Consider the following 14,331-nt stretch of genomic DNA (forward strand, 5'->3'; position numbering starts at 1 on the left):
CCAAGGAGGGATGCAGGGAAGGCTGCAAGGAAGACAAGAAAGTGATGGCCTGGGTTCAGTCTGGTCTGACAGAAGATGCAGGCTGTTGTAGTACCAGCCTGGGGACATATGTCATCTGCTACTGTTCATGATCTCTGGGAGTCCTAGACCAGATTGTGCTCCCCATTATATAGACTTCTCAAGCTACTAATTTTATTTTCAAAATAGTTGATGTGTGCCCTGGGGTAGAAAGGCTTCGCAAATTCCAGTAGTTTCTCCAGCTTTGCCTTCTTTATTTTGTTATCGGTCAGAATAAATGGAGATTTTTTTTTTTTGGAAAACGTGTTTTTCTTCAAATAGGACAGTTTGTTTGTGAGTAGGCAGGTACGTTTCAAAGACAATGTCAAATTAACAAGGGACACCAACCAACCTCCTTGAGCTTTAAAAATACAAGATAATAATGTTGCTGTATAAACTTGACACACAAAAAAAATGATGGCGATGACTAGAAAATAATTTCAAAATATAAAAAAAAAAAAACACAAAAAAATAATAAATCTAAACATTATTATGGAGATCAGGCTTTAAAAACAAAAACGATTATTCATGAGATCAGGAGAAATAATAAAGAAAGAAGTTTGTGAGAACGCTGTGTGAATATGAGCAGCAAAAGAACTTCATTATTCTAGCATTGTAAAGAAGAGAATGTGCTAGATTAAAGAGGAAGTAAACCCTGATGGATTTACTTCCTCTTTCATTCCCTGCAAAGGCAAAGCATAATGGACTACTATGCATCGCATAGTAGCCCATTATGTGTCACTTACCTGACACAGGAGCCAGCGAAGTCGCCGCTGTCCCCTGTAGTCCGCCGCATCCATCTTACTGGTGGCGTCTCGCAGCTCCGCCCCTGCCATTCGGCGAAGCCGCGATGACGTCACTCCCGCGCATGCGCACGGGAGTCGACACGCGCGGCAGCTCCATTCTTGGAAATGCCGCGCTCAGTGCGCCTGCGCGCCGCTGTCTACGGCGCATGCGCCGTAGACAGCGGTGCCCGTTTTCGGGCAAATATCTCCTAAACCATATAGGTTTAGGAGATATTGCTTGGACCTACAGGTAAGCCTTAACCACTTCCCGACCGCCGCACGACGATGTACGTCGACAGCATGGCACGGGCAGGCATATGGGCGTACATGTACGTCCCTGCCTTCCCGCGGGTCGGGGGCCCGATCGGGCCCCCGCCCGGTGCCTGCGGCGGTCGGTATTCGTGCGGGAGCGATCCCGGACGAGGGGGCGGCCATTCGTTCATGGCCACCCCCTCGCGATCGCTCCCGACGAATAGGAATCGTTCGTGACATCACTTCCTCTCCTGTAATGTAAACACAGGAGAGGAAGTGATGTATTCTCTCCTCCGTGTCGGTATTTTTCGTTCCGACACCGAGGAGAGAGGATCGGTGAGTTGCACCAACACGTCACTACACAGTAGAACATGCCAGGCACACTCACACCCCCCCGATCACCCCCCCAATTACCCCTGCCCCCCAGTCACAGTGACACCAATGTCATTTTTTTTTTTTTTTTTGCATTGGTGTCATTTGTAACTGTAATAACTGTTAGGGCAGTTAGGGTTAGCCCCCTTTAGTTCTAATGTACCCCCCTAACCCCCCCAATAAAGGTTTAACCCCGTGATCACCCCCCGTCGCCAGTGTCACTAAGGCTGGGTTCACATTGCAGCGGTTTATGAGAACGAATGTGATTCGCACCGCACTGCAGTGCAAATCACATCCGATCTCTGTGCGATTCGAGTTCAGCCATTCGCCGCACCCGCCGCACCCGCCGCAAATTCGCACGGGACCCTTTTTTTGGCCCGCAGCAGAATCAGATCGCATGGGTGTTCACACCATGCGATCCGAGTTTGCAGATCGCACTGCGATATGCGAACTGATCTGGGGGTGTCATTAACATTTCACTGACACTCCCAGCAGTTCGCATAGGGCAGTGTGAACTGCCGCCGGGAGGCATGCGATGCGGGAACCCGCCGCGGATTCGTGGCATTCCCGCATCGCTCCAGTGTGAACCCAGCCTAATAAGCGATCGTTTTTCTGATCGCTGTATTAGTGTCACAGGTGACGCTAGTTAGGCAGGTAGGTATTTAGGTTCGCCACAGCTTTTTATAGCGCCAGGGACCCCCATATACTACCGCATAAAGCCCCCTGATTGCCCCCTAGTTAACCCTTTTACCAGTGATCACCATATAACTGTTACAGGTGACGCTGGTTGGTTAGTTATTTTTTTATAGTTTCAGGGCACCCGCCATTTATTACCTAGTCTCACTAGTGTACCCCTAAATTTAGGGGTGTCTACTTTCCAAAATGGGGTCATTTGGGGGGGGTTTGTGCCATCTTGGCATTTTATGGCCTTCAAAACTGTAACGCCCTTAGAAAGCCTGAAGGCGGTGCTTGGTTTTCGGGGCCCCGTACGCGGCTAGGCTCCCAAAAAGTCCCACATATGTGGTATCCCCGTACTCAGGAGAAGCAGCAGAATTTATTTTGGGGTGTCATTTCACATATGCCCATGGCATGCGTGAGCAATATATCATTTAGTGACAACTTTGTGAAAAAAAAAAAAAAAAAAAAAGTTTGTAATTTTCCCGCAACTTGTGGCAAAATATAAAATATTCCATGAACTCAACATGCCTCTCAGCAAATAGCTTGGGGTGTCTACTTTCTAAAATGGGGTCATTTGTGGGGGTTTTGTGGCATCTTGGCATTTTATGGCCTTCAAAACTGTAATAGGTAGTGAGAAGTGAACTCAAAAATTTACGCCCTTAGAAAGCCTGAAGGCGGTGCTTGGATTTCGGGGCCCCGTACGCGGCTAGGCTCCCAAAAAGTCCCACATATGTGGTATCCCCGTACTCAGGAGAAGCAGCAGAATTTATTTTGAGGTGTCATTTCACATATGCCCATAGCATGTGTGAGCAATATATCATTTAGTGACAACTTTGTGTAAAAAAAAAAAAAAAAATTTTTTTTTGTCATTATTCAATCGCTTGAGGCAAAAAAATAAAATATTCAATGGGCTCAACATGCCTCTTATCAATTTCCTTAGGGGGTCTACTTTCCAAAATGGGGTCATTTGGGGGGGTTTTGTACTGCCCTGCCATTTTAGCACCTCAAGAAATGAGATAGGCAGTCGTAAACTAAAAGCTGCGTAAATTCCAGAAAACGTACCTTAGTTTGTAGATGTGACAACTTTTGCGCAAACCAATAAATATACAATTATTGACTTTTTTTTTACCAAAGACATGTGGCTGAATACATTTTGGCCTAAATGTATGACTAAAATTGAGTTTATTGGATTTTTCTAATAACAAAAATTAGAAAATATCATTTTTTTTCAAAATTTGCGGTCTTTTTACGTTTATATCGCAAAAAATGAAAATCGCAGAGGCAATCAAATACCATCAAAAGAAAGCTCTATTTGTGGGAAGAAAAGGACGCAAATTTTGTTTGGGTACAACATTGCATGACCGCGCAATTACCAGTTAAAGCAGCGCAGTGCCAAAGTGTAAAAAGACCTCTGGTCATTTACCAGCAAAATGGTCCGGTCTGAAAGTGGTTAATCTAGGCTTACCTGTGGGTCAAAGTGGTTTGTAAGGGTTTACAACCACTTTAAGCTATTAAAACAAATTTCACCGTGACGAACGTGCTATGTCCATTACAAGCGCTCGTTTTACCAGACCGATCGCTTCCGTCTCGTAGTTGAATCTGAGCATGTGTGAGTTGGATTTGCACGTCGGAATTGCATACACACAAACTGATTTTTGGATAGGAACTTTTTCCAACCGAAAAATTGAGAACCTGCTCTCAATCTTTTGCTGGCTGAAATTCTGCCAGCAAAAGTCCAATGGAGCATACACACGATCAAATTTTCCTACCAAAAGCTCTCATGGGACTTTTGATGGCTGAATTTCTGAACGTGTGTATGGGGCATTACACTTATTATTGTCACTAATAACACCAGTACAGCGATCAAAAAAAAATCTGAATGCTGCACTGGGTGACATAGTGCCCGGGGGTGAAGGGGTTAACTGGGGGGGGGGGTTGATAAGTGTACCTACGTGGACTGATCTCAGTGTAGTGTTGGTGCACTTACTGTTAGACGCTCTCTCTCCTCGGTCTGGAATGCAAAAGCCCGACACGAGGAGAGATGACATCACTTCTGCTGTGTTTACACTTACACAAGGATCTCATTTGGCAGGAGTGATCACAAGGTCCAGGCCAGATTTCATTGGCCTGGGCCTGGGGATTGATCGATTCTGGATCGAATCTGATTGTTGCCACCACCGTAACATTATGACGATTCGCCTGCTTGTGCCATTCTGCGGCAGTATAACTGGTGGCTGGTCGGGAAGCGGTTTAGTTGGGCTGGAGAGGGTTTAGGGAGATGAAGACAATCAAGTAACAAAGTAACTTTTTCCTGGTCAAAGGGATCCACCGAGTAAGGGTTGCTATAGTAATCAGTCAGAACCAAGGTAATTTCTGAGGGTTAGGTAGTGAGAGAGTCCGTTGAGTCCCACAAGGTTGTACTGGGCATAGGCTAGTGAAGTCCTCTACAGAGTCTGGCCAATAATTTACCAGACTTGTTCCTATATCTGCGGAAAGACAGCATTACTCAGCCCAGAGGTCAAATTGCCTTTTTTTGGTTAAGTGCCAAGCCTGATGAGACAAAAAGTGTTAAGAAAGCAGATTTGCTTGAGCTGTGCGGAGAACATTGCTAGCATGCTGAAATTGTTTGAGAGAATACTTCTTAAAGTGGGAGGTGTAGGAGATAATTTTACCCTGGCAATAGGCCTTACCTGCTTCCTAGAAAAGATTTGGGCATTTTTTCTGTGTTGCGGTGCATTTTATCCCCTTTTTTTCTTTACCTTAAATAAGGACATGTGAGTACCGGTGTGCTTTTGATGTGTTTTACCTCATTCCTGTACAGTTCCATGCAGAAAAGATGAAGCATGTTCTTTTTTTTTTTTCTGGAACTGGAACGCACTGGAACTAATCACACTGGTGTGAACTATGCCATTGAAAACCATATAATCTACTATACATGCATTTTTGATGCCGGAAAAAAAAACACTGGACTGCATGTGGTGTGAACTGGCCCTTAATGTGTTTCACAGAACAAAAATGCACACGTTTTCCATGTTCCCAAAATGAATAATCAAATAAACACCTATAATACAAATAATACTTTGCTGCCTTCTATACTCCTATACTCCTATACTCCACAAATGATATAACAAAGCAAAGTGTCACTAAAGGCAAAACTTTTTTTGGTTTTGTTTTGACTAGAGTGGAAATGGAATAGAACATCTGTCAGTTTTTATTGCTGTCTGTGTCCCTCGTCAGGGAGATTCACTCTTTCTATTTGTCCTGTTTACCATTATTATTGAAAGTGAAACTGAAAGAAAATCTCAAATTTTGGTCTGACATCAGAATAGAGGGGGAAATCTTCCAATCTGGAAATTTTCCCTCAATTTAGAGGGATTTTCTCATTCCCTGATTTGTCAAGTGAAATCTTCCCAATAGGACACATTGGGGAAAAAAAAGCTGATGGGTTATAACCCTCCCTTACTCTATCCAGAAATATGAATTTTTTTTTTTGCCTTGAGTGAAACTTTAATGCCTTGGTGCTGACACCTCCCGGGCCTTTAAGGGGTTTAAGATGACAGGGTTTATGATCATGTGACTGCTGTGATTGGCTGTCACAGCGGTCAAATGATCGAAAAGCTCCCAATCACAAGCCCTTTCTGTTAGCTGCCGGTAACTGTGCTGGAAGTGCGCAGGGTGTGTGCTCTTGGCACGGTTATTTTTCCAATATTACACGCAAATATGCAGGTGCTCTGTGCCAAGGTCCACCTGCAGAGAGCCCGCATATTTGTGTGCTTTTGGCTCCAAGTGGTTAAACTTTTTCCAGAGTGCTAAAGTCCAAAAAAAGTACTTCAAAAAGTTCTACTTCCTTCTGAAAAGTGCTAAAGTACACACCAAATACCGCTCCACAACAGTTATGATGATAAATAACTCCATTGTTCCCACACTGCAACTGGTGTGAATGAATCTTAACCAATTCCCGACTGACTCACACAGATATACTGCTGCAGAATGGCTCTCCTGGGCAAAATCCCGTATGGGTACGTCCTTCCCCTTTTGGGCCACGGCTGTAAACCCACAAATCCCTGTGCTGTCAGAGGAGAGGAGACATGTCATTTGTTCCTAGGAAGTAAGAACAGCGATATTGTCACAGATCAGCTGTGGAGCTGAACTGTGTCTCACCTTTACTGCAGTGGGTCGGCTGGCATCTGTTGTCCACTGTCAGGTATTCAGCTCTGTGCACTCTGCAGCTATGGGCGTTGACGCCCTTCACCTGTTGCCTGATATGTTTCCTTCCTGCTACTTCCTGTCCAGCCCCTCATGTGCTTCTCTATTTAAATCCCTTCCTAACTTGCTACCATTGCTTGAGCAATGTTTGTTTCTGAAGCTCCCCTGTGTAACCTGTTTATACCTGACTTCTCGTGAACTGATCTTCTGTGTACCGACCAGGCTTGTTCTGATTACGTTGTCTGCAGCCCGCCCTGACCTTGGCTCACTACCTGGCTTTCCTTACTTCATCCATCCTTGTCTACAGTGTCTTCTGGTACTTCCCTAGCGAGCAGGGTGAACCCGGGGGTCGTGACCTGGGGTCAGCACGCAGCTAAGTCCAAACCTTCGTGAGAGGGTCCCTGGCGGAACACCGGTTGACTCTTAGATTCCACGCCCTGGGGGATCCCGTGTCACCTGCTCGCCTGTGGGTTCGCTGTAAGTAGTACCGTGACAGATATGTCTCCTCTCCTACTTAGTCCTATCCCCATACAGTTAGAACACACTGAGGGAACCCACATTTAACACCTTGATCGCCCCCTAGTGTTAACCCCTTCCCTGCCAGTGACATTTACACAGTAATCAGTGCATTTTTATAGCACTGATCGCTGTAGAAATGCCAATGCTCCCAAAGATGTGTGAAAGGTGTCCGATCTGTCCGTCACAATTCTGCTAAAAGTCGCAGATCACCGCCATTCCTACTAAATAATAAAAATGCCATAAGTCTTTCCCATAGTTTGTAGATGCTATGACTTTTGCGCAAACCAATCAATATACACTTATTGCGATTTTTTTTTTTACCAAAAATATGTAGAGGAATATATATATCGGCCTAAACTGATGAAGAAATTAGTTGTTTTTTTTTTTAAAAGAAAAAAGTAAAAAATATAGTTTTGTTTTCAAAATTTTCGTCATCAAATACCACAAAAAGTAAGCTCTATTTGTGGGAAAAAAAGGACTTTGTAAAAAGTGCTCTGGTCAGGAAAGGGGTAAAATCTTCTGGGGCTGAAGTGGTTAAGTCCAGCTCCAGAACCTGTTCACAGCATTGTGCTGCAGTAATGCGTGCATTGCCCCAATGTGTGCTCATTTGTTTTGAATGGCAGCCCATCTTCCCTTGCCAATGTTTAGTAACTTATGTAGCACCATAGATTGTACTTACATGAATGAGGAAATCTTCTTTAAAATCTTTTATATCCTCTGCCCCTCAGATACTCCCCCCCCCCCTCGCATCTCTAATCTTCCAGTGCTATGGGGGTTCAGTTGAGGGGCTCCACAAGTCATAGTCAGTCATCCAGAGTGGCGATTATGCCCTCCCTTTCTGCTCCCCCTACTCCATTTATAAAAGCTATACTAAAGCTTCCATCAGTGAAAAGCGTTCTTTTAATGGACGATAGGTGGATAACTGATTGTATGGTCCACGTCCTCGATTCATAAAGTGATTTTTATTCATTGAAGCTATAGTGTAGCATCTGTGAATGAATGAATGAATGGCGGAGGGAGGTGGAAAAGTCGGGCATAGTTGGCGCTCTTGGCAAGTGCCCATGACAGGTCCAGTGCTTGTAATGACCCCCACAAAACTTGATAGCTATGGCTGCAGGTGTATAGTAGAAAGGAGGGGGGGGGGGCAGAGGACTGTGGATTTCAAACTAGGACAGCTGGCACCAATGCAAGGGGCACTTCTCATTAACCCCTTCCTGACAACTGTACACATATATGCTGACATGGGTTGTCTTTAGTGGGGCTGCATATATGTGTACCTGTGTTTGTGCTGAGAGCACGCTGCACAGTGTGCTCCCAGTACAAATCGGGCTCTCACCAAGAGACTGAACCAGGAGGCCTGGCCCTGAATGCTGGGATAACCTCTGATTGGCTATCACAGTTATCAGCCACTGTACAGCCTGTCCCTGCATGTGTTTTTCCTCTGGAACAGACAAAAAGATACATTGTATCCTCTTTTACTTCAGGAGAAAAAAAAAAAGTAAACAAAGAACAGTAACATATTAGACCCCTTTCACACTCACAGTGTGGTTGCACTGTTACCATAGCGGTGCTTTTTTCCGCCTCTAGCAGGGCGCATTTTACCCCCGCTAGCGGCCAAGGAAAGGGCCAAATGTGCCCGAAAAGCACCACTGCCGAATCGCTTTGCAGGTGCTTCGGCAGTGGTGCCCATTCATTTCAATGGACAGGGGCGGTTGATGAGCGGTGTATACAACGCTCCGAAACTGCCCCAATGATGCTGTCTGCGGGACTTTTTCTAACATCCTGCAAGCGCACCGCCCCAGTGTGAAAGCACTCAGGTTTTCACACTGGGGCTGTAGAGGAGCCATTTTTCAGGCACTATTTTTACCCCTTTAGTGCCTGAAAAATGTCTCCAGTGTGAAAAGAGTCTTAATACAACAAATAAGCTAGATCAAGGACACGAAATCTGACCTAGGCACATATATCTGTAGTGTTTTACATATCTCTCTCCAAAGCTCTAAGGCCCCTTTCACAAGGGTTCACCGATCAGGTCCGCCTGTCAGTTTTTCAGGCAGAGGCTCCATGCACTCCTATAGAGCAGTGGATTTCAGTGACATGCCTGCTGAAATCCGCCCATATCCGATCCTGTCTGTAAAATCCAGATGGATGGAAACCCTATTTTCCATCCGTCTGGAGAATCGGATCGGATGAAAATGGACAGGCGGTCTGTTTTCAACCAATCTCCATAGCGGACAGTGGGGCTTTGACAGGTCCATCTCCGCACAGTGAGCAGAGACAGACCTGTCATCCGCCTGCTCAGCGGGGATCGGCGGATCGATCCCTTGTTGAGCAAAGAAGAGTCCGTACGCGGACAAGCCTGTGTGAAATGGGCCTAAGTCCTGTGTCTTTCTGCTGCTCCATTCTTCTGTTATCAGCATGATAACTTCTGACAAGTTCTCCAACACTGGAGATAAAAGGCAGCTTGAAATTTGTGTCCGTGGGTGCTATAAATAGATTAGCAGAGAGCTTGACTGTTCATAGCACAGCTCTGCACATTTCTTCCTATGTGGAATGGGGGTGTGCCTTTCCTCCAATCAGCTTACACACAGTGTATACCAAGACTACACTCCTACTGCTGGAACAGGAAGAAAAATCTCTAACATCATGTGCACTTTTTAAAGAATATCTAAAGATGAAGACAGCAGATAAACATGTAAAACTTATGTAGGGAGATTTTTTTCATCTCTGTGTATGATCTGAGACGTTCATTTAGGCCGGGAACAGGGTTAAGGTCAAGTTTAGGGTCAAAGGTCAGGGTTGGTGTATATTAGGATGGGATAAAACATTGAAATGAGTATTAGTGTGTCTTAGGCATGCTACTAAGGGTACATGTTGTGTTCCATTTAGAAATAACATTTTTATTTTTTGGTAATGCAATGTACAAAAAAAGTGCACCCCACCATGGGGTGCACTTTTTTTGTACATTGCATTACCTAATAATCGTGGTTGTTGTAGGAGTGAAGTAAGTGGAATTCCAGGCCTCCTCTTATCCCGCGTAGTCCTCTTGTTTTATGCCGATGGGTATACCCATAGCACTTCTTATTAGGAAGATATCCCGCTCTGTAGAGTACATGTGAGGGCGCTTCGCGTTTCTAGTAGGTGTGTCCGCACGCTGCACACCGTAGAGCGTGAGGGGCGGAGTCAGGACACGTGGGTAAACTTGCATGGTGTCAGTGGTGGAAAGTTTGGAGTGAAGCCTGTTAGCTGTGTGTTGTTTCGGCTTTGGAAGTGTCGGTGCTGAGCGGAAGAGCCATAGACTAGCCGGGTGAGTGTGGAGGGAGGATGGTTGTCTCTGTGAGCAGTGCTAATGGGTGACACTTCATGTTCCCGCCTGTGTGTGCGTCAGCAGACGTGTCTTCTCTGTCACAACATACGTAGTTGTCGTTAAAGTCCCGGTTACCTGGACAGTCCCCTTTAGGTGCTCTCATAGGGAGGGCATAGAGGGGACACCTTCCCTGCCCTTAGGGTGCTGATAGACAGAGGGGCCCATTCGTAGTAGGTAACAGCAGACCACGCAGTGTTTGTGCCTTCCAGAGCTGGACTTGTCCCTGTATGACGGTGTAGGGGCCAGGCTGTGTCCAGGGTTTTTGTGTTCAATTGGTGCAGGCGGGCCACCATCAGCACCATGGAAAGGCATTGCTTCTATCCATAACATAAGGCATCTGATCTTGGTGACCCAAGCTTAAATTATACCCAACACATAATCATGTGACTGTATATATTGTACTATGTCCTGGTACCCAGAACATGTCACGCTGTAATATCGCATTGGCACACGCCTCCGACTCCACAGCCTATCAAACAGCAAGGATACTCTGTATGTACATGTGAAAACGTATCACTCAGCAAATCCATATATGTTTCCAGGTGATTGTATAACCATTATTCAGTCACCAGCATCCCCTGTAACGTGAGGTCCCCTGCATTCAGCCTGCCAGAATCCCCTGTAATGTGAGGTCCTCTGCATTTAGCCTGCCAACATGCCCTGTAATGTGAGGTCCCCTCTATTCAGCCCGCCAGCATCCCCTGTAATGTGAGGTCCCCTCTTTTCAGCCCGCCAGCATCCCCTGTAACGTGAGGTCCCCTGTATTGTTGCCAGCATCCCCTGTAACATGAGGTCCCCTGTATTCAGCCTGCCAGCATCCCCTGTAACGCGAGGTCCCCTGTATTCAGCCTGCCAGCATCCCCTGTAATGTGAGGTCCCCTGTATTCAGCCTGCCAGCATCCCCTGTAATGTGAGGTCCCCTGTATTCAGCCTGCCAGCTTCCCCCTGTAATGTGAGGTCCCCTGTATTCAGCCCGCCAGCATGCCCTGTAATGTGAGGTCCCCTTTATTCAGCCCGCCAGCATCCCCTGTAACATGAGGTCCCCTGTATTCAGTCTGCCAACATGCCTTGTAATGTGAGGTCCCCTGTATTCAGTCTGCCAACATGCCCTGTAATGTGAGGTCCCCTGTATTCAGTCTGCCAACATGCCCTGTAATGTGAGGTCCCCTTTATTCAGCCCGCCAGCATCCCCTGTAATGTGAGGTCCCCTTTATTCAGCCTGCCAGCATCCCCTGTAATGTGAGGTCCCCTGTATTCAGCCTGCCAACATCCCCTGTAATGTGAGGTCTCCTGTATTCAGTCACCTGCATCCCCTGTAACGTGAGGTCCCCTGTATTCAGCCTGCCAGCATCCCCTGTAATGTGAGGTCCCCTGTATTCAGCCTGCCAGCATCCCCTGTAATGTGTGGTCCCCTGTATTGTTGCCAGCATCCCCTGTAATGTGTGGTCCCCTGTATTCAGCCCGCCAGCATCCCCTGTAATGTGAGGTCCCCTCTATTCAGCCCGCCAGCATCCCCTGTAATGTGAGGTCCCCTGTATTCAGCCTGCCAGCATCCCCTGTAACGTGAGGTCCCCTGTATTGTTGCCAGCATCCCCTGTAACGTGAGGTCCCCTGTATTCAGCCCGCTAGCATCCCCTGTAATTTGAGGTCCCCTGTATTCAGCCCGCTAGCATCCCCTGTAATGTGAGGTCCCCTGTATTCAGCCCGCCAGCATCCCCTGTAATGTGAGGTCCCCTGTATTCAGCCCGCCAGCATCCCCTGTAATGTGAGGTCCCCTGTATTCAGCCCGCCAGCATCCCCTGTAATGTGAGGTCCCCTGTATTCAGCCCGCCAGCATCCCCTGTAATGTGAGGTCCCCTGTATTCAGCCTGCCAGCATCCCCTGTAACGTGAGGTCCCCTGTATTGTTGCCAGCATCCCCTGTAACGTCAGGTCCCCTGTATTGTTGCCAGCATCCCCTGTAACGTGAGGTCCCCTGTATTCAGCCTGCCAGCTTCCCCTGTAATGTGAGGTCCCCTGTATTCAGTCTGCCAACATACCCTGTAATGTGAGGTCCCCTTTATTCAGCCCACCAGCATGCCCTGTAATGTGAGGTCCCCTGTATTCAGTCTGCCAACATGCCCTGTAATGTGAGGTCCCCTGTATTCAGTCGGCCAACATGCCCTGTAATGTGAGGTCCCCTTTATTCAGCCCGCCAGCATGCCCTGTAATGTGAGGTCCCTTGTTTTCAGCCTGCCAGCATCCCCTGTAATGTGAGGTCGCCTGTATTCAGCCTGCCAGCATCCCCTGTAACGTGAGGTCGCCTGTATTCAGCCTGCCAGCATCCCCTGTAACGTGAGGTCGCCTGTATTCAGCCTGCCAGCATCCCCTGTAACGTGAGGTCCCCTGTATTCAGCCTGCCAGCATCCCCTGTAATGTGAGATCCCCTGTATTCAGCCTGCCAGCATCCCCTGTAATGTGAGGTCCCCTGTATTGTCTCCAGCATCCCCTGTAATGTGAGGTCCCCTGTATTCAGCCCGCTAGCATCCCCTGTAATGTGAGGTTCCCTGTATTGTTGCCGGCATCCCCTGTAATGTGAGGTCCCCGGTATTCAGCCTGCCAGCATCCCCTGTAATGTGAGGTCCCCTTTATTCAGCCCGCCAGCATGCCCTGTAATGTGAGGTCCCCTTTATTCAGCCCGCCAGCATCCCCTGTAAAGTGAGGTACCCTTTATTCAGCCTGCCAGCATCCCCTGTAATGTGAGGTCCCCTGTATTCAGCCCGCCAGCATCCCCTGTAATGTGAGGTTCCCTTTATTCAGACTGCCAGCATCTCCTGTAACGTGAGGTCCCCTGTATTGTCGCCAGCATCTCCTGTAACGTGAGGTCCCCTGTATTGTTGCCGGCATCCCCTGTAACGTGTGGTCCCCTGTATTCAGCCTGCCAGCATGCCCTGTAAAGTGAGGTCCCCTGTATTCAGCCTGCCAGCATCCCCTGTAATGTGAGGTCCCCTGTATTCAGCCCGCCAGCATCTCCTGTAATGTGAGGTTCCCTTTATTCAGCCTGCCAGCATGTCCTGTAATGTGAGGTCCCCTGTATTGTCGCCAGCATCTCCTGTAACGTGAGGTCCCCTGTATTGTTGCCGGCATCCCCTGTAACGTGTGGTCCCCTGTTTTCAGTCTGCCAACATGCCCTGTAATGTGAGGTCCCCTGTATTGTTGCCGGCATCCCCTGTAACGTGAGGTCCCCTGTATTCAGCCTGCCAGCATCCCCTGTAACGTGAGGTCCCCTGTATTCAGCCTGCCAGCATCCCCTGTAATGTGAGGTCCCCTGTAGTCAGCCTGCCAGCATCCCCTGTAATGTGAGGTCCCCTGTAGTCAGCCTGCCAGCATCCCCTGTAATGTGAGGTCCCCTGTATTCAGCCTGCCAGCATCCCCTGTAATGTGAGGTCCCCTGTATTCAGCCTGCCAGCATCCCCTGTAATGTGAGGTCTCCTGTATTCAGCCTGCCAGCATCCCCTGTAACGTGAGGTCGCCTGTATTCAGCCTGCCAGCATCCCCTGTAATGTGAGGTCCCCTGTATTCAGCCTGCCAGCATCCCCTGTAACGTGAGGTCCCCTGTATTCAGCCTGCCAGCATCCCCTGTAATGTGAGGTCCCCTGTATTCGGCCCGCTAGCATCCCCTGTAATGTGAGGTCCCCTGTATTCAGCCTGCCAGCATCCCCTGTAATTTGAGGTCCCCTGTATTCAGCCTGCCAGCATCCCCTGTAATGTGTTGTCCCCTGTATTCAGTCTGCCAACATGCCCTGTAATGTGAGGTACCCTGTATTCAGTCTGCCTACATGCCCTGTAATGTGAGGTCCCCTTTATTCAGCCTGCCAGCATCCCCTGTAATGTGAGGTCCCCTGTATTCAGCCCGCCAGCATCCCCTGTAATGTGATGTCCCCTGTATTCAGCCTGCCAGCATCCCCTGTAATGTGAGGTCCCTTGTATTCAGCCTGCCAGCATCCCCTGTAATGTGAGGTCCCCTTTATTCAGCCCGCCAGCATCCCCTGTAATGTGAGGTCCCCTGTTTGCAGTCGCCAGCATCCCCTGTAATGTGAGGTCCCCTGTATGCAGTCGC

At 47.9% G+C, this 14,331-nt stretch overlaps 1 protein-coding gene across 1 annotated transcript in view; it reads left to right on the top strand.

The window, feature by feature from the left end:
- Positions 1 to 10,042: 10,042 nt before the first annotated feature.
- Positions 10,043 to 14,331, top strand: part of CDKAL1 (CDKAL1 threonylcarbamoyladenosine tRNA methylthiotransferase) — a 1,106,309-nt gene continuing 1,102,020 nt past the window's right edge. Inside the window, exon 1 of the mRNA XM_077493830.1 lies at positions 10,043 to 10,173. The gene's annotated coding sequence lies outside the window, so the exon portion shown is untranslated. The remainder of the gene's footprint in view (positions 10,174 to 14,331) is intronic.

This window comes from Lithobates pipiens, unplaced genomic scaffold (genome assembly GCF_037356315.1).
Source record: "Lithobates pipiens isolate NorthernLeopardFrog02 unplaced genomic scaffold, aLitPip1_a1.2 Scaffold_19, whole genome shotgun sequence".
Classification (NCBI taxonomy): domain Eukaryota; kingdom Metazoa; phylum Chordata; class Amphibia; order Anura; family Ranidae; genus Lithobates; species Lithobates pipiens.